We start from the raw sequence: 20,268 nt of genomic DNA on the forward strand, positions 1-20,268 counted from the left end.
CCACCTTTTTATGTTTGCTTTTGTGGCCTGCCTTTTTGGTGTAATAACAAAAAAAGTCATTGTCAAGTTCAATGTGAAGGACCTTTTCCCATGTTTTCTTCTAGAAGTTTATGTTTTAGGACTTGCATTTAAATCTCTAATCCAATTTCCAGTTTGAGTTGAGGGGTGTGAGTGTGTGTGTGTGTGTAAGATAAGGATCCAATTTCATTTTTTTCTGCAATGGACATTCAGTTTTCCAACACCATTTGTTGAAGAAACTATCCTTTCCCCGTTATGTATTCTTGATACCTTTGTCAAAGATTAGTTGACTGTATACGCATGGATTTGTTTCTGGGCTATTTTATTTATTTGTCTATGTGTCTGTTTTTATGCCAGTACCATGTTGTTTTGACTACTATAGCTTTGTAACATAATTTGAAATCAGGAAGTACGATGCCTCTGACTTTGTTCTTCTTGTTCAAGATTGCTTTTAGTTATTAATAGGGGTTTTATTGAATCTGCAGATTGCTTTAGTTAGTATGGACATTTTGACAATATTAATTCTTCCAGTCCATGAACACAGAATACTTTTCAATTTATTTGTGTCTTTTTCAATTTCTTCTATTATTGTTTTGTAGTTTTCAGTGTACAGATCTTTTACCTCTTTGGTTAAATTATTCCTGAGTATTTTATTGTTTTGATGTTATTATAAATAGGATTATTTTCTTAATATCTCTTTTGGATTATTACTGTTATTACACAGAAATGCTATTGATTTTTCTATGCTGATAGTATATTATGTAACTTAATTCAGTTATTAGTTCTAACAGTTTGTTTTATGGAGTCCTTAGGTTTTTCTGTATATACAATCATGTCACCTGCAAACAGATATATTTCACTTCTTCCTTTCCAATTTGGATGCATTTTATTTCCTTTTCTTGACAAATTGCTCTGGTTAGGACTTCCAATACTATGATGAATAGGAATAGTGAGAGTAGGCATCCTTGTGTTGTTCATGATCTTAGAGGAAAAGCTTACAACTTTTCACCATTGAGTATGTTGTTAGCCATGGGCTTGTGATATATAGCCTTTACTGCTTTTGGGTACATTCCTCTTTATACCTAATTTGTTGAGAGTTTTTATCATTGAAAATTTCTGAATTTTGTTTCTCTTTCTCTTTAAGATTGTAATTTTTTTCTTGTTTCCTTGAATTCAAGAATTTAATCAGGGTGTGCTGAGTATATCTTAGAATGTAAGCTCCACAAAGACAGGGATTTTTGTCTGTTTTGTTCACTGATATATCTCAAGTGCCTGGAATAGTGCTGGCTGTGTAATAAGCCCTCATTAGATGAGTTGATTAAATTATATATGAATACATAAATTAATGAATGGATGGATGAACAGGCACTCAATCTTGTCTGGAATTCAGGTAGCCCTTTCTTTAGGTTAGGGAAATTTTCTTCTATCATTTAGTTAAGTATTGCTTCTCTTCCTTCTATTTCTTTTCTCCTTTAACTCCCCATCCATCTCCCATATTCACATTTTAGATTCATTGACACTATCCTCTAAATATCTTGTCTTGTATCTCATTGAATCTATTGCTTTATGGATTTTTTTGCTGAGTACCTTGATATAAATCTTGCACTTGATTTTCTAGTCAAGTAATTCAGGGCTCATCATTGACATCATTTTTCATTTTATTGTTTAATTGGAATTTGATACAGTTTGGATTTGTGTCCCCACCCAAATCTCATGTTGAATTGTGGTCCCTAATGTTGGAAGAGAGGCCTGGTGGGAGGTAATTGGATCAAGGGGGCAGATTTCCCCTTTGCTGTTCTCATGATAGTGCGTTCTCACGAGATCTGGTTATTTAAAAGTGTGTAGCACCTCCACTCTTCTCTCTCTTCCTCCTGCTCTAGCCATGTAAGATGTACCTTCTTCCCCTTCACCTTCTGCCATGATTGTGAGTTTCCCGAGGCCCCCCCGGCCAAGCTTCCTGTACAGCTTGTGGAGACATGAACTAATTAAACCTCTTTTCTTTGTAAATTATGCAGTCTCAGGAATTTCTTTATAGCAGTGTGAGAATGGACTAATATAGAATTTGTTTTTAAAGCTTTGAGCTATAGAAAGTTTTTGTGTGTATGTGCTGCATTTTCCTCAGGTGTTCTTATTACTTTTTAGTCAGTTTTTACATATCTTGTCTAATAGCTTTGTTTTCTTTCTCTCTGACTGCTGAAACTTTTTAATGTTTGTTTTTATTAATTAATGATCACTTTGTGGGCCTTGATGTAGATTGGAATGTATTTGAGTCTAGAATATCAACTATGTGCAGATATGAATGGTGTTACTATGCAAAAGAGGTCACATGTGAATTCTGATCTTCACACTGCTTTATTTCCAGCAAAAAGTTGCCATTTCTTTACAACACTGATTGTCCCCGGATAAAACGGTGAAAATTCCAATATTTAGGCCTGGTCACCTTGGACACAAATTGCACTGTGGAATATTGTTCTTTCACTGAGAGCAGGCAAGCACAGTATTTAAGTTTATATGCAAGGCCTCAAAAGCTAATACAAAGCTAGCTAGCAAAAAGAAAAAAGAAAGAGCAAAAATGACTGTTAGATGTAATTCTACATAATCTGTTTTTAACAAGAGCATTCTATAAGACTAAATTATAAAGTTTTTAATCAAAGGGTGTTTTCTACTCCTGATTAATTTTCACCTACTCTACCATGGTAACTCTACCCATTCAGAATTTGAATTCCTAGTTCAGGGAAAAGAGGAATCTGGGGTAGTGGCAATGCAATATCCTTGTTTAGACTTGATGTTAATTTGTATCAGTGTTTGCTGGTAATGCTAATCAAAAACAAACTCCACCTAGAAACCTGTTTGTGGTAAAATATGGATAACATGAGTAAAGAGAATTTATATGATTTCATTGATCCATTGTGTGGGAGTTGTGAGGGATCAATAATAGCACTCATCTTCCCTGACTAGGTTCAGAAACAATTGAAATTGAAAGATGTAGGAATCAGGTAAATGGAACTCAAAACATCATCTTTATTACTGATAACACTTCAGAGAATATGGCTTTAATGTGGACTTCCTAATATTGGACCCAGAATTAAGCAGATTTACCTAGACCACCATAAGCAATGCTGAAAAACCACAAGACTCTGGGCCAAAAGTGGGCCACTTGATGCATGATATGTTATCTGTAAGCATGTAGAAGAAGGGCAGAGAGCAAGAGCCCCAGCCAAGCTGTATTAGTCAGGGTTCTCTAGAGGGACAGAACTATATATACACATAAAAATAAAGGGGAGCGGCCGGGCGCGGTGGCTCAAGCCTGTAATCCCAGCACTTTGGGAGGCCGAGACGGGCGGATCACGAGGTCAGGAGATCAAGACCATCCTGGCTAACACGGTGAAACCCCGTCTCTACTAAAAATACAAAAACTAGCCGGGCGAGGTGGCGGGCGCCTGTAGTCCCAGCTACTCGGGAGGCTGAGGCAGGAGAATGGCGTAAACCCGGGAGGCGGAGCTTGCAGTGAGCTGAGATCCGGCCACTGCACTCCAGTCCAGGCGACAGAGCGAGACTCCGCCTCAAAAAAAATAAAAATAAAAAAATAAAGGGGAGCTTATTAAGTATTAACTTACATGATCACAAGGTCTCACAATAGGCTATCTGCAAGCTGAGGAGCAAGAAGAGTCAATCCGAGTCCCAAAACTGAAGAACTTGGAGTCCAATGTTCAAGGACAGGAAGCATCCAGCTTGAGAGAAAGATGTAGGCTGGGAGGCTAGGCCTGTCTCTCCTTCTCACGTTTTTCTGCCTGCTTTATATTTGCTGGCAGCTGATTAGATTGTGCCCACCAGATGAAGGATATATCTGCCTTCCCCAGCCCACTGACTCAAATGTTAATCTGTGTCTCACAGACACACCCAGGATCAATACTTTGTATCCTTCAATTCAATCAAGTTGATACTCAGTATTAACCATCACAGAAGCATACTCAGATGTGTCTTCCAAACATACTAGTCATATAACTCATTCCTCCTTCTGTGGACAGAAAAGCAGGAGTGTTAGTCTGTTTGAAGTTCTTCCACTTAGAAACATGAGAAGTAAAGATTAAGTGTTCCCTCTAACACAGCTCAGTGATATATTCAGTATTGCCATGTGCTTGAACTTGTCTATCTCTTCGGGACCAAAAATATCATAATTTTGCTGTGACACGGAAAGTATTAGGATATTTTAGGAAGACTGTAGTACAAATAGCTCAACTACAGAATATCATATTAATGACCTATCAATAGAATATTAAAAACTCATCTAAATGCTATAACAAAACATGAAGAAATGCTCCTTAAAGGCAGATGTACCAAAAGGAATCCATTCACAATTCTCTACCAATGGGAACACCAAACATTGTACCTTTAGAGCATGATATGTTTCTCCACTTAACACCTACTAGAACTCTGCAATGAGGCTTCAAGTGAGAAACTTCTCTATTATATCTGGATTGATGTAAGATCCACATATCAGGAAAGTAAGTGAGTGTGTGTGTGTTTGTGTATGAGAGAATAAGATAGGAGTGAGGGAGAAGAAAGGAGAGGAGAGGAAAGAAAAGAGAAGGAAAATGAGATAGCAGGGAATGGGCACCACAGGTATAAAATCCTAAGTGATGTGGATCATGTGTTTGATGGAGAGATAGGGAGAGTATTGTGTGATAGTGGGGTAGTGGAGGTACGTGGCCAAAGTATGTGTGATAATGGTGTCAATGGGGACAGTGTGAGGATGGTATGAAATCACTGTGATCATGAAGACAGAGGCAATGTGAGTGATAGTGACAGAAAGAGATCAGAATGTATGTGACAGTGGTAGTTATGGTCACAGTGTATGTGAAAGACAAGAATTGTGCATGTGTGTGCATATGGTTGTGCGAGAGAATGAGGAGGGAGAGGACGGGATGATGGGACACTGGGATCATTGTGTGAAAATGTGGATGGGGCATGTTGAAGTAGAGGGAGGATGGAATGGGGCAAGTGTAATGTTATTATGGAAGATAGGTACATGATGGAAGTGAGAAGGTTAGTGTATGTCTGTGTGTCTGTGTGTGCTGGGGAAAATGAGAAGTGTGTCTCTGTAAGGACAGGTGGATACAGTGAGCATGGGTAATCACAGTCGATGAAAATGTGATAATTTGGAGTGGGGAAATCATGAGGGTCTGAAGAGGGTTGTTGAATAAAGTATATGATGGGAAAATGCACAAAGTTTCTGAGTGTCAGTGAGGAATGGGGAATATACGTGTGTGAGAGCAGAGCTGATGTGGTTATTGGTTGTGAGTATGTATGAAATGGAGGTGGTATGAGAATGTGTGGAAGGAGATTTGGAGGATGATACAAGTTTGATAATGGAGACATGGACTGTGTGTATGATAGTGGGTGTGGCTAGTTACTGCGTAAGGGTGTAGTGTAGGGATTAATTGGGGTGTGACTATGTGAATGATGGGGATGGTATGTATGATAATGGGGATTGATTTAAGTTAGTTGTATTTGACAGTGGGTATCATGGGTACTGTATCTGTTCTGGTCTAAAGACATTTTATTTATGATAGTACAGGATAGGACAGAGTATGTGTGGAAATGGTAGTGATAGAGACAGTGTGCCTGTTAGTGGGCATATTAATCCATTTTCACACTGCTATGAAGAGATATCTGAGACTGGATAATTTATTAAAAAGAAAGAGGGTTTAGGGTGCTGAGATTGCAGGCGTGAGCCACCGCTCCTGGCCTGAAAGATCTCCATTTTTATGATTTTTTAATTTTTAATTTTTTTTTTTTTAAGAGACACGGTATGCGCCAGGCCCGGTGGCTCATGCCTGTGATTCCAGCCGTTTGGGAGGCCAAGGCGGGCGGATCGCTTGAGCTCAGGAGTTCGAGATCGGCCTGGGCAACATGGCGAAACCCTGTCTCTACACACACAAAAAAATACAAAAATTAGACCGGTGTGGTGGTGGGCACCTGTGGTCCCAGTGCTTGGGAGGCTGAGGTGGGAGAATGCTTGAACCCAGGAGGCGGAGGCTGCAATGAGCCGAGATTGCGCCACTGAACTCCAGCCTGGGTGACAGAGCAAGACCCTGTCTCAAAACAAAACAAAACAAAAAAAGAGATGGAGTCTTTCTCTGGCGCTCAGGCTGGGGTGCAGTGGTGCTATCATAGTTCACTGCAGCCTAAACTCCTGGGGTCGGGGGATCCTCCTGCCTCAGCCTCCTGAGTAGTAGAGACTAGGAGGGTGAGCCACCGTGCTGGGCTAAGATATCCATTTTTAGACGCTTTGTCTCAGTGTATTAAAAATATCGTCCTTGGACAAGTGTGGGTTGGTGATCTAGTCTACCATGAACTAAATACAGAACTTAGCCTAAGTGTTTGGGAACTTTTACTGCAATTTTAGAGTGATTTTATTTATGCCGAATCAGTAATTTAAAAAGTGAGGCTTGTATTTTGTATTCTATAATTTACTGTAATATCAGTTTTTCTAGAAACAAACTCTTGTTTCACGAAAGTATTGATTGAAATGAATTAAAACAAACGAAAAACCAACTGGCTTTGCACAAGTAGTTTGAGATATATTGCTGTATCTTACTCAAAATGATGTGTATGTGGTTTCTTTTTCTATAATGTGAAGTTTGTGTGTGTGTGTGTGTGTTCTTTGGGGATCTTGTGCTCTATTCCTAAAATATTAATGTCATATGGGATTCCAGAATTGTTTTGTTTTGTTCCAGATATTCGCCTTGCATATATAAAGATGTGACCATTCTTTGCATGCTCTTTCCCCAGAGACACATGTAAATGGAGTTGTAATTTCCTATTGGTAAACAGCAAATATTTAAATTTAGAATCAGGTGGTAAGTTTGATATGTAGAAGGGTAATACATTGGATTGCCTTCAAAGTGATATCTTTCCAGTTAACTGTTAACTCACCAGTTTACTGCTTTTCTTTTCTTTCTTTTTTATGCTTCATGAATTTGTGTGTCGTCTTTGTACAGGGGCATGTGCTAATCTCTGCACCGTTCCAATTTTAGCGTTTGTGCTGCCAAAGCAAGCACGACTTTTCTTAATCATATCAAATATTACATGGTATGTGAAAACAGTATAGGTCTGGCTTAAGGCATTTCACAGATGACAAGTGGACCTCTTGTTATAGAGGAATGAAAGATATAAATTAATAAAACATGATCATGATAAGAATAAAACAAAACTAAATCTCTCCAGTGCTTGGCGGCACACTCCTGGAGAGGGTTCAGGCTGTGTGTGGCCCCCCAGCAGGTGCTCAGAGATGGCTTAATGGCCTCGTTGACAACGGGAGCCCAGACTGCATAAGATTCTGCCTCTACAGATGCAGAACAGTAGGGGCCTCTGATGTGATCGAACATCTGTTTTGGATCTCCATTTCTCCTCAAGAAGAGACTCCTTTTTAAAAATTATTTTTTGGAAGCTGGATTACTATACTGATTTCCAGAGTCCTCTTACACCTGCCACTTCTCAAGGGAATATTTTGGGCATAATCTTTTAATCTTTTTGGAAAGCTAACAAAACATTACCTATGCCAGGCCTTCCACCAGAAACACCCCATTCTTTCCATCATAGTGCTTTCTAAAGGACTTTATCGTTTGTTCTCTGGGTTCATTTAACTCTTAACTTACACCGATTTTGCATCTTTGCTATCTTTCCTTGCTATTTTCTTATTTCATTCTTTACATGTTATGTTACATTTCTGTTTGAGTCTTTACAGTATCTTCTTTCTTAACAACTTGTCTTTCTAGAATATTCTCACAATTAATGTTTTGGTTTGTTTTGAGGTAGGTGATCAGCAGGTCTTGTTTTCTGAGCACTGGTCAGGACCCTGTCTATCTAAATGGTATGTAGCAAATAAACTGGCCAAAGCTGGGTAGGACCAGCAATTATAATGCACTTGCATAAGACACTTCTACCAGTACCATGACAGTTTACAAATGCCATGGCAATGATCTGGAAGTTATCTTATATAATTCTGGGAACTCTCTTCCCTTTTTCCATACTCCCGTTTGTGAATAACCCACCCCTTATTTAGGACATAATTAAGAATGGGTATAAATATAGGTAGCCAGCAATCCGCAAGTGCTACTGTGGACCAATCTGCCTATGGGGTGGCCTTGCTCTGTCTATGGAACAGTCACTTAGCTGTACACTGTAGCTCAAATAAACTTGCTTTCTTTCATTGTCAAAAAATAAAAATACATAAAAAGAAAGAGGGTTTAGTTGACTCAGTTCTGCATGGCTTGGGAGGGCTCAGAAAACTTACAATCATGGTAGAAGGGGAAGAGGCACATCTTGCATGGCAGCAGGTGAGAGAGAGTGAGCAAGAGTAGGGAAAACTGCCTTATAAAACCATCGGATCTCATGAGAACTCACTCACTATCAGGAGAACAGCATAAGGGAAAGCGACTCCATGATCCAATCACCTCCCACCTGGTCCCTCCCTTAACATGTGGGGATTATGAGCATTACAATTTGAGATGGGATTTGGGTGGGGACACAGAGCCAAACTGTATCAGCAGGATTGAAGGGTAAAGTGTGAATATGATAGTTTGGAGAACTGGGACAATATGTGGAGATCATACTTCATAAGTCATAGTCATGATCATGAGTCAGAGAGAGTCGTGTGAATGAGATAGTGTGTTAGACTGTGTGTGTGTGTGTGTGAGAGAGAGAGAGAGAGAGAGAGAGAGAAGTTGGGGTAGGGGCATCTCATGTTTTAGGATGGGTATTTGGAATATCCTTTGGATATGAGTAACAAATACCTAAAAATGAGTTGCTTAAAATATTAAGGGATATCTTTTCTTCACCTGAAACAAGCCCAGGACCTCCAGAATTTTATCAGTGTCTCAGTTCCCTTATGTATTTTTTTGTTCCATGGTCCTTGGTGTATAGCCCTCATCTTCCAGGTGCCTTCTGGTTGAAGGATGCCTGCTGCAACTCTGGCATCATTTCTATGTTTCAGGTAGAAAGAATGAGGAAGAGGAGAGGGCAAAAATACCTTGTCAGTGGAATTAGTCTCCTTTTACAGAGCTTTCCAAAAATCCTATCCAATGACTGCCAAATACATCCCATGGGAAAGAACTGTGACGCATAGCCACCACTATCTGTAGCTGAGAGAACATGGTAAGAAAAAACAATTTCCTAGTAAGGAAAAGGGGATGTTGGTATGATATAACCAGTAGAGAAGGAGAGGTTGAAGATTTGGGAGAGAGAGTATAATTAATAGATGAAAATCACAAAGGTGCTAGATACAGATGGGATATAACTGGCAAAGTTTGAGATGCTGGAGGATATCATGGTAAGCAAAAATAGACATATTGTCTCTGCCCTTATAAAGCTACTGTCTTGTGAGAAAGACAGACAGTAATCGCAGACTCAAATATTTGTGAAGTTGTCACTCTGGTAAGTGCTATGGAGGGGAAGTACATGGTTCTGTGGATAGGTTAAAAGAGGTCTTTACCTAATCAGGGAAGTAAAAGCAGGGAGGAAGTAATGATGGAGATGAAACCAGAAGACAGATTCAGAATTCATTGGTTGAAGGATCTGTGGGTGGGATGGGGTAAAAGTGTTTCCAGAAGAGGAAACAGCATGAACAAAAGGACTTATGCTCTGTTATCTTTTAAAATGTATTTTATTTCATTTAGAATCTTTTCTATTATGTCTTCAAGTTCACTAATCTTTAGTAATAAATATCATCTAGTATTTTTTTCTTCTCAAATATAGTTTTTATATCTAGATGTATGACTTGGGCCTTATTAAATAGATCTCATGTTTTTACTTAACATGACCATTCTTTCCTCTAAGTTTTTGGACACATGGAATATAGTTATAATGGCTTTTGATGTGCTTACCTGCTAATTATAACATCTATTAAATATGTAAGTTCTGGGTAAGTTTGGATTGATTGATTTTTCTCCTCAAGATGGATCCTATTTTTCTGCTTCTTCGTATGCCTGTTTTTTTTTTTTTTGTTTGTTTGTTTGTTTGTTTAATTTGATGCCAGGCAATGTGAATTTTACCTTTTGGTAAAATTTTGTTGAAGTTTTGTCTTTTGGTGCTAGATATTTTTATATTCCTACAAAGCTACCTGAGCTTTGTTCTGAAATGCACTTCTTTGGAAACAGTTAGATCTTTTTAGTCTTGCTTTTATGATTTGTTAGGCAGGACCACAGCAGTTTTTTTGCATAAAGCTAATTATCCCTGACTGATGAGGCAAGAACCATCTGAGTATCCCATGCCATATGGATTAGGAAGTTTTCCACTTTAACTGGTGAGAACAGCATGGTCCCCAAACCTGTTCGAGCTTCTGGCACTTATTCCCTTTAATCCTTTCAGGTGACTCTTTCCCCAGCCTCGGGCAATTTCCTTTTATGAATTCACTGATCAGTACTGTACTCTGCCTGATACTTAATGGCAATCCTTCAAAGATCTCCAGTGTTCTCCCTGTGTACCTCTCTCTTTTTGGGTACTCTGCTCTGTGAACTCTAGCTACCTTGGTCTTTCTGGCCTCTCATCTCTGTCACCCCAGAATTCAGGGAATCCCCTGGATTCTGACTACATTCTCCCTTGCTGCTCCACAAACTGGAACCTCTCAAGCAGTAAGTGCTCACTTCTTTTTTCCTCATCTCTCAGGGATTACTGTTTTTCATTGCCTAATGTTCAGTGTCTTAAAAAACCATTATTTCGTATTTTCTGTCCATTCTTAAGTGTTTTTTGTCAGGTTGGAGGGCAAAATCCTGTCCCTAGCTTGCCTCTTAGGAAGTTATATGGTGTAGACCTGTTAGATAATTATTTTCTTTTCTTTTACAGTTGTTTGACCTTCTCATTACTGCCAAGTATCACAAATGAGTGACAGTTGTAATTTTTTTTATCAAATGAGAAGAGCCTGAGAATAAGAAATGTATTCAAAATCAGGGATTTGAGGACAATTGGGTCACAGAGGAATATGGCCATATATTACAAGGATAACTCCTCATTACTCTAATCACAAGAAACTTCTGAGCCTAAAGACAAGTTAGAAAAGGAGATTAACCTTCTTTTAAAGGATAGATGTTTAAGGCTTGGGGTAGATATTCACAGGATTGGGTCCCAGCCAGGGGGCTTCCAAGGCTATGGTAAGTGTTAGAGTAATTGTACTCTAATCTCAGACATCCTAAGGGAGGATGAAACCATACATAGGACAAGTCCACACTCACACCCATAGTGTGGGTCACATGACCATAGCTTCAGACTAATTTCAGAGACTATAAATCAGCAAGAAGAGGCCATGATGGTGAGAAAATGTGTGAAGAGCATTGAAGAGCCTTTGGCCAAGCTTCACATCTTATTAACATCAGATAATTCATTAGCAGAGATAAACTCTATGAATGTAGTGATCATGGATGGTCTTTCTTTCTTTTTTCTTTTCACATTCACTTGACTTTGTGGATGGTCTTTCAACTAGAGTTCAAATGTCATTCATTATTGTTAAATATATACTGAAGCCATAGGAATGCAGTCAGTGGAAAAAAGCCTTTAGGAACAAATCAAACCTGAGTAATCATGAGAAATTTCAACCTGGAAAGAAACTGTTGAATATAAAAAATGTGATACTCCACTCTGTTCTTATCCCATGCAGACTCCCCCAGTCTGTGTAAGTGATTCCTTTGGATTCCTCCTCACACGACTTTGGTGAGGGAGTTGCATGCCCCTCTCCTTCCTCAAGAGAGAGGAAAACACTCTTTCCCAAGCCAAGGACTCACAACACTGTAAATTCTTATCTAATTCTTTCTAGCTTTCTGAGTACATATGGGCTGAAAAGGAATGGAATGAATACCAGTAGCATGACTAGTTTGCTCTCCCCATGTAAGGCCTGTAGGATTGTGCTCAGATCTCCTGGGATGTTCTCTTTAGAATGTGTAGGTACGGTACTGGGTAACTTTTTCTTTTCTTTTCTTTTTGTTTTTTATTTATTTAGTTATTTATTTTGAGACGGAGTCTCGCTCTGTCGCCCGGGCTGGAGTGCAGTGGCCGGATCTCAGCTCACTGCAAGCTCCGCCTCCCAGGTTTACGCCATTCTCCTGCCTCAGCCTCCGAGTAGCTGGAACTACAGGCGCCCGCCACCTCGCCTGGCTAGTTTTTGTATTTTTAGTAGAGACGGGGTTTCACCGTGTTAGCCAGGATGGTCTCGATCTCCTGACCTCGTGATCCGCCCTTCTCGGCCTCCCAAAGTGCGGGGATTACAGGCTTGAGCCACCGCGCCCGGCCGGACCCATTATTTCATATGGTTATTCTACCCTTTACTTAGGGGTAGAATAAAATAAAAAAATAAAAATAAAAATAAAAAAAAATAAAAAAACTTACTTATAATCTCATGCTATGATTTTGTTTTTATTATATTTTGCTTTAAAGTACTATGATATTAATACATCATCTTTTATTATTTGCATGTCATAACTTATTCCATCCTTTATTTTCATGTTGCTGTATCTTTATATTTAAGATATTTCTCTTGTTAATTGCATGTAGCTGTCTTTATAATGGAAAGATACATAACTTTCCTTTAATTACAGCATCCTCAAATATTCTGTAATTGGAGATTTGATTTCCTCTTTGAAGGAAAGCTTTATTTATTCCTTCTCCAGTGCTCTCCCTTTCTTTATGTACTTCCAAGTTCTGCCCTATATCGTTTTCTTTCTGCCTGAAGAAAATCTAATATTTCTTGCAGAGCGGGAATATTGGTGATCAATTCATTCCATTTTTGTTCATCTGAGAATGTCTTTACTTCTCCTTTACTTTTTTTTTCTTCTCCTTTAGTTTTGAAAGATCTTTTTCTGTATGTAGAAATCTAGGGTGGTAGTCATTTTTCTTTTAACACTTTAAATATTTCACTTTACTCTTGTTGCTTGCATGGTTTCTGATGAAAGCTGCTGTAATTATTATTCTTGTTCTATTATAAGTAAGATATTTGGTGTTCTCTGAGCTTCCTGGATCTGTAATTTGGTGTCTGTCATTAATTTTTGAAAATTCTTAGCCATTATTACTTGATATTTCTTCTGTTCTATTCTCTTTCTCTTCTCCATCTGATGTTCCAGTTATGCATATGTGACTCCAGATTTGCCTATCCATCAAGATTTTAGGGTGATGATTTGCCCTAAAATTTCATTTCTATGACAGGTCCAAAAAAGTGGTTGATTTTTAGTTTGTCCAGGTTTTTTTTTTCTGGTTGTTGGTGCCTCCAGCCTCACATTGATTCTGTAGTGGAAGAAAGGCATGGGGAAGCATAGAGTCAGTAGATATTGTGGGTTCCTTAAAAATGAGGAACTGTAGGCCCCATATTCTAGGGATGGGAGGAAATGCCAGGTAGGTTTGTAAGATCCTTAAGCAATGTGTTCTTGTGTCTCACCTTCTGGCTAAGGCCAGAGAGGACAAGATTACAAAACAATTGTCTGTGTGGTGTCTATAATTATTTGTAGCCTCTTCATGTGGTTTCCCTCAGCTGAGGGTATTATGGGAGTATATGTGAGACAAAGCCTCACAGAGATTAACAGACCTCAGCATATCATAGGAACAGCAGAATGTTTTCCACGTATATGAGTGATATATGATACCCAAAGAGAGAGTTGGACCCAAAGCAGCTTTACAGTAAAGAATGAAGCTCACTCAACAACTACCTGCTTGGACAGACATTGGTGAACCAATATGACATGTATGACAGCGTGGATACATGACACCCAACATATGTTCCCCATCCTGATGTTTTGACACTATTTAACATCGTAGAACTTAATACAACCCCAAAGCAGAGAGTGAGAGGGGGACTCCATACTGCTGGAGATTAAGTTTCCACCACTCAGTAGAATGGGAACTTGACATAGAATTTATGTTGAGTTGCAGAGAAAATAACTTACATATCCTGCATACTGGAGTTTGTCAGATAATACCCATACCTGCAGAACAATCATCAACAGAACGTGTGTGATAAACACTGAGTATCTCAAACAAATTTATCTACTCAAAACATGGGGTATATGTCTCTTATAGTAGAAAACCACGGTGGTCTTACCTCAAGGCTAGAGTGAGATGTGAGAAATGACCTCTGGCGTGTTGGTGGGTACAACATAAAGGGAACTGAGAATCTGAGAAGAAGAAAGGACAACTTCTCTGCAGAACGAAATCACTGTCATTGGTGAAGTGTGATTCTACTTCATTTCTTCTTCTTCCTGTCCCTGGCCCTCTTATTTCAAATACTTCTCTTTTCTCCCTGGTTATTTCCTCTACTCCCTCCTTCCTCTTTTTTACTCCTCTCCTTGTTTATTTTTCATCCCTCCTTATCTACTCCTTAACCTCTTGTCTTAGTCAGTTCGGGCTGCTATAACTGACTACCATAGACTGGGTGGCTTAAACAATAGAAATATACTTCCCACCATTCTGGAGGCTGGGAAGTCCAAGACAAAGGCACTGGCAGATCTGCTGTCTGTTGAGGGCCCTCTTTTTCCTAGTTTGCAGATAGCCATCTTCTTCTTGTGTCCTCACAAGGTGGAGAGCAGACCAAGGAAGCAAGCTTTCTCCTTTTCCTTCTTATAAGGTCATTAATCTCATTATGAGGGCTCTACCCATATGACTTAATTACCTCCCAAAGGCCCATCTCCAGTACAGTCACACTGAAAATTTAGGTTTCAACATCTGAATTTGGTGAGGCCACAAACATTCTGTCCATACCACCCCTCTATATACTCTCCACTCCCTCTCACGCTCTTCTACCTTACGTCCTCTTCTCTTTCCTCTTGCTTTTTTCTTTTTCTTTTCTTTTTTTTTTTTTTGAGACAGAGTTTTGCTCTCGTTTCCCAGGCTGGAGTGCGATGGTGAGATCTTGGCTCACTGTAACCTCCGCCTCCTGAGTAGAAGCGATTTTCCTGCCTCAGCCTCCCGAGTAGCTGGGATTACAGGCATTTGCCACCAAGCCCAGCTATTTTTTTGTATTTTCAGTAGAGACTGGGTTTCACCATGTTGGCCAGGCTGGTCTCGAACTCCTGACCTCAGGTGATCTACCTGCCTCAGCCTCCCAAAGTGCTGGGATTATAGGCATGAACCACCGCACCCGGCCTCCTCTTGCTTTTTCTGCTCCAACTTAGTATCCGTTCTTTCTCCATTATCTTATTTTTCCTTATCTTCCTAATTCCATTTACTTCCAGCTGCTATTTTATTAATCTTTTCTTATTCCTGTTATATTCTTTCTTCTTTTCTTCCTCCCTCTCTTCCTCTTCAGTCCCTTTCTTTCTTACTTGACCTTCTTTCTAATTTCTCCCACTCTTCATGCTCCCATCTAACAAGATGGTGGAAAACAGAGAAAAAGATAATAGAATGGAATAAAAATGTACTTAAAATGGTAACAGGAATAGGTGATGGATTTGACTGGGGAATAAGGCAGAGAGAGGCATTATGAATAATCCAAAGTAAAATAGGGAGAGAAAGAAGCTATTAAATATGATTTTTAAAAAACTACTTATCAAAAGCCATAATTATTCTGATAGGCAAAATGGTAAAGTCACTTCAGGAAAAAGAAAGGGATGTTACTTATTTAGATTATTACTCAATATTGCTCTTGATGTTTTAGCAACTCGTATAAGAGACCACCACCAAATAAGTGCTATTCATATTGTAAAAGAGGTGATCAAATTATTTCTTTTTCTTATAATGTGATTATACATTAAGAAATCACAATAGATTTAAAAAAATACAAGAATTGAGAACTTCCAGAAAGAAGTAGTAGACAGGGTAGATGTATTTTTCCTATCCAACTCTGGAAAAAATATATAAACAAAACATAACAAGACCCAGAAAGTTGAAACGAAGATGATATATTCTCTAGGGAACTTGGAACCAAGGAATCAACATGGAGGTAAGTTCCCTGTGTTTTCTTTTTGCTGCATACATCCTAGACCAAATGCTAGAGAAACTGGCAAACTGGAAACACCAAAGGGCACAGACCAAAAAAAAAGCCTCAATATAAGTCCACTCTTTCTTCATCTGAAGAACAGACAGCCTAGTAAGGATTTTTTTTTTTTTTTTAAAGACAGAGTCTCACTCTTGTCATCCAGGCTGGAGTGCAGTGGCACGATCTTGGCTCACTGCAACCTCCGCCTCCCAGGTTCAAGTTATTCTCCTGCCTCAGCCTCCTGAGTAGCTGGAATTACAGGTGCCTGCCACCACGCCCGGCTAATTTTTGTATTTTTAGTAGAGACAGGGTTTTGCCATGTTGTCCAGGCTGGTCTCGAACTCGTGACCTCAGGTGATCCGCCCGCCTCAGCCTCCCAAATTGCTGGGATTACAGGTGTGAGCCACCGTGCCTGGCTGACAAAATTTTTTAAACAATAACTGCTCTACTGTAGCTAAATACCAGACGAGACTACAGCTCTACCCCGACTAGCAAAGGCCAACTAGAGAGACTTCCACCCTTGCCAGCCTGTGATAAGACCTCTAGTTCCCTGACAGAATGGTAAGATGAACGGGGAGTGGGAACATCTTAGTACCCTCAGTCAGTAGAGACCATGTGGGGAGCCGAGATTTCCACCCCTAATGAGTGATAATGAGGTGCCTCTGCCCTAACAAATGGTGTGGTATCAAGAGGAAGCCTAATGAAGAGTCAGGTTTTTATCACCACCCAACAGTAACAATGATACCTATCTATCAGTGGTCTCAATGGAGGACATTTGGAGAGAAGTAATTGGGCACCCAATCTCTCCCAGAGTGGTACTGGTAAAAGCTTAATGCGGAGCTAGAACTGTCACTTAGCCCATGGTGACAGCAAACTCCTCAACCCCAGGTATCAGTGGAATCTGAGTGTGGAACCTGGACTTCCACCTACATGTGGTAAAACAGAAGATTTAAATAAGACCCAGATCTTCATAACATAATATGCAAAATATCCAGGATTCAACTGAAAATCATTTGTCATAGTGAGAACTGTAATAATCACAACTTGAGTGACAAAAGACAATCAACACACATCAACATCAAGATGGCACAGCTATTAGAATCATCTGACAAAGATTTTTAAACAGCCATCCTAAAAATGTTTCAGTGAGCAATTGTGAACATGCTTAGAACAAGTGAAAAAAGGGATGCCTTAGCAAATAAATTGGAAATCTCTAAAAGAAATCAGAGATACAAAGAAAAATTAATAGGAAATTTTAAAACTGAAAATTTTAGTACATGGACTTTAAAAAAGACAAACCTCAGTAGATGAACTCAACAGCAAAATAAAGATAACAGAAGAATGAGTCAGGGAACTTGAAGATAGAACAATAGAAATTATTCAGTCTGAATGACATTTCGAAAAATATACTGAAAAACAAAACAACAACAAAAAAAAACAGAGCCTTAGGCACTTGGACTATTACAAAATATTTAAATATGTGTCATTGTAATCACAGAAGAGAGAGAGAGAAGAGGGACTGAAAAAGTGTTGAGAGATACAATGGCTGAAAATGCCCCAAATTTGGGGGTGGGGGAGACAATCACACAGATTCAGTGATTCAAGAAGCTGAGCAACTCCCTGAGAAGATATAGTCAAAGAAACCGTTTTCAAACTTCTGAAAGCTTAAGACAGAACAAAAAATCTTGAAACCTACCAGAGCAAAATGACACCTTACCTATAGAGAATACCAAAGCAATGACAGAAGCTCTCCCATTAGATACCATAGAGGCCACAATATATTTCAAGTGCTGCAAGAAAAGACTCATCAACCTGAAATTAAATACCCAATGAAAATAAAATACCCTTAGTCATGAAGAGTAAATCAAGACATTTCCAGAAGAAGGAAAACTAAGAATTTGTTTCTAGCCTACCTATCCTAAAATAATGGCCAAAGGAAGTTCTTATAAAAGAAATTAAGAATTCTAACAATTGTTCAAAGAAGGATGAACGGCATTTCTACACAATCTCATCCAGAAAATAAGAGGAAACAACTTCCATTAATTCTGTGAAGTCAGTCTTACCCTCATCCCGAAACCAAAGTACACGAAAGAAACTTACACATTAATATGTCTCATGAACATAGATGTGAAAGTCTTCAACAGAATGTTAGTAAATCAAATCCAGTGTTGTAGAAAATGTTATACACCATGACCAAGTGGAATTTATTCCATGTAGGTTCAGCATTCATAAATCCAGCAATGTAATCCACTGTATCAACAGGCTAAAGAATAAAAGTCATATCATACTGACTGACAAAGAAAAAGCATTTTGGAAAATCCAACAATTCATTTTTCTTAAAAATTGTCAGCAACTCACTAATAGAGAGTAACTTCCTCAAGGTTGATTTTTTAAGATATGTGCTAAACCTTCACCTAGCATCAGACTTAATGGTGAGAGACTGAATGATTTCTCCTTGCCATTAGGAACCAGGTAAGTATATCTGCACTCACCCCTGCTATCAAAATAGTATTGGGTTGCTGGATCATATGACAGTTCTGTTTTTAGTTTTTTGAGGAACCTCTATACTGTTTCTAAAGTGACTGTATTAATTTACGTTCTCATAATAAATGTATGAGTATATCTCTTTCTCCACATCCTTGCCAACATCCATTATTTTTGTCTTTTTGGTAATAGCCATTATTAACTGGAGTGAGATTATATCTCTTTGTGGTTTTGATTTGTATTTCTCTAATGACTAGTGATGGTGAGCATTTTGAAAATATATTCCCTTGTTCATTTGTATGCCTTTTGAGAATTATCTATTTAGGTCATTTGCCCATTTTTAAATTGGATTTTTGGGGTGTGTGTCTGTATGTTTGTTTGTGTTATTCTATTGGGTTATTGGAGTTCCTTATATATTCTGGTTATTAAATCCCTTGTCAGTTGAATAGTTTGCAAATTATTTTCTCCCATCCTGTAGGTTTTCTTTTCACTTTGTTGATTGTTTCCTCTGCTGTGCAGAAGCTTTTTAGCTTGATGTGATCCCATTTGATCATTTTTTCTTTGTTTGGGGTGCTTTTGAGGTCTTACTAAAAAAATATTTGCCCAAACCAATCCTGGGGCACTTCCCTAATGTTTTCTTCCAGTACTTTAATAGTTACAGGTCTTATATTTAAGTCTTTAACCCATTCTGATTTGATTTTTGTATATGGTGAGAGATAGGTCCAAAAGAAAGAAAAATCAGTATATCAAGGAGGTAGCTGGATTCTCGTGTTTATTGTAGCACTATTCACAATGCCAAGATGTGGAATCAACCTAAGTGTCCATCAGTGGATGAATGGATAAAGAAAATATGGTATGTATGCACAATGAAATATTATTCAGCCATAAAAATAAGGAGATCCTGTCATTTGCAGCAACATGGATGAAACTGGAGGACATTATATTAGGTGAAATAAGCTAGACACAGAAAGACAAATATTACATATTCTCACTTATATGTGGGAGCTACAGAAAATTTGATTTCATGGAAGTAGAGAGTAGAGTGATGATTACCAGAGGCTGAGAAGGGTGGGGGGTGGGGAGCCTAAAGAGGGGTTTTTTAAGGGGTACAAAAATACTGTTAGATAGTAGGAATAACACCTAGTAGTCAGTAGCACAATACAGCAACTATAGTTAACAATCATTTATCGTATATTTCAAAATAACTAGGGGAGTAGATTTGGAATGTTCCCAATACAAAGAAATGATAAACGTTTGAGGTGATGGATATCTCAGTTACCCTGATGAGATTATACAAGATCATACCCTGATGAGATCATTATATATCACATACATATATCAAAATATCTTTGCAATCTACTCATCCGACAAAGGCTAATATCCAGAATCTACAAAGAACTCAAACAAATATACAAGAAAAAACAAACAACCCCATCAAAAAGTGGGCAAAGGATATGAACAGACATTTCTCAAAAGAAGACATTCATACAGCCAACAGACACATGAAAAAATGCTCATCATCACTCGCCATCAGAGAAATGCAAATCAAAACCACAATGAGATACCATCTCACACCAGTTAGAATGGCAATCATTAAAAAGTCAGGAAACAACAGGTGTTGGAGAGGATATGGAGAAATAGGAACACTTTTACACTGTTGGTGGGATTGTAAACTAGTTCAACCATTATGGAAAACAGTATGGCAGTTCCTTAAGGATCTAGAACTAGATGTACCATATGACCCAGCCATCCCACTACTGGGTATATACCCAAAGGATTATAAATCATGCTGCTATAAAGACACATGCACACGT

General features: G+C 38.6%; 1 protein-coding gene and 1 non-coding gene across 2 annotated transcripts in view; one reads left to right on the top strand and one right to left on the bottom strand.

Annotated features, from left to right (window-relative positions):
• MAGED1 (MAGE family member D1) overlaps positions 1 to 20,268 on the top strand; it is a 46,785-nt gene that overhangs the window by 10,082 nt on the left and 16,435 nt on the right. The gene's annotated exons all lie outside the window — the stretch shown is intronic.
• Positions 6,978 to 7,082, bottom strand: LOC117078628. Its single transcript, XR_004435069.1, has one exon. It is a non-coding gene; the product is annotated as a U6 spliceosomal RNA (small nuclear RNA).

The sequence above is a fragment of the Trachypithecus francoisi genome, unplaced genomic scaffold (genome assembly GCF_009764315.1).
Source record: "Trachypithecus francoisi isolate TF-2019V2 unplaced genomic scaffold, Tfra_2.0 Lachesis_group6, whole genome shotgun sequence".
Lineage (NCBI taxonomy): Eukaryota > Metazoa > Chordata > Mammalia > Primates > Cercopithecidae > Trachypithecus > Trachypithecus francoisi.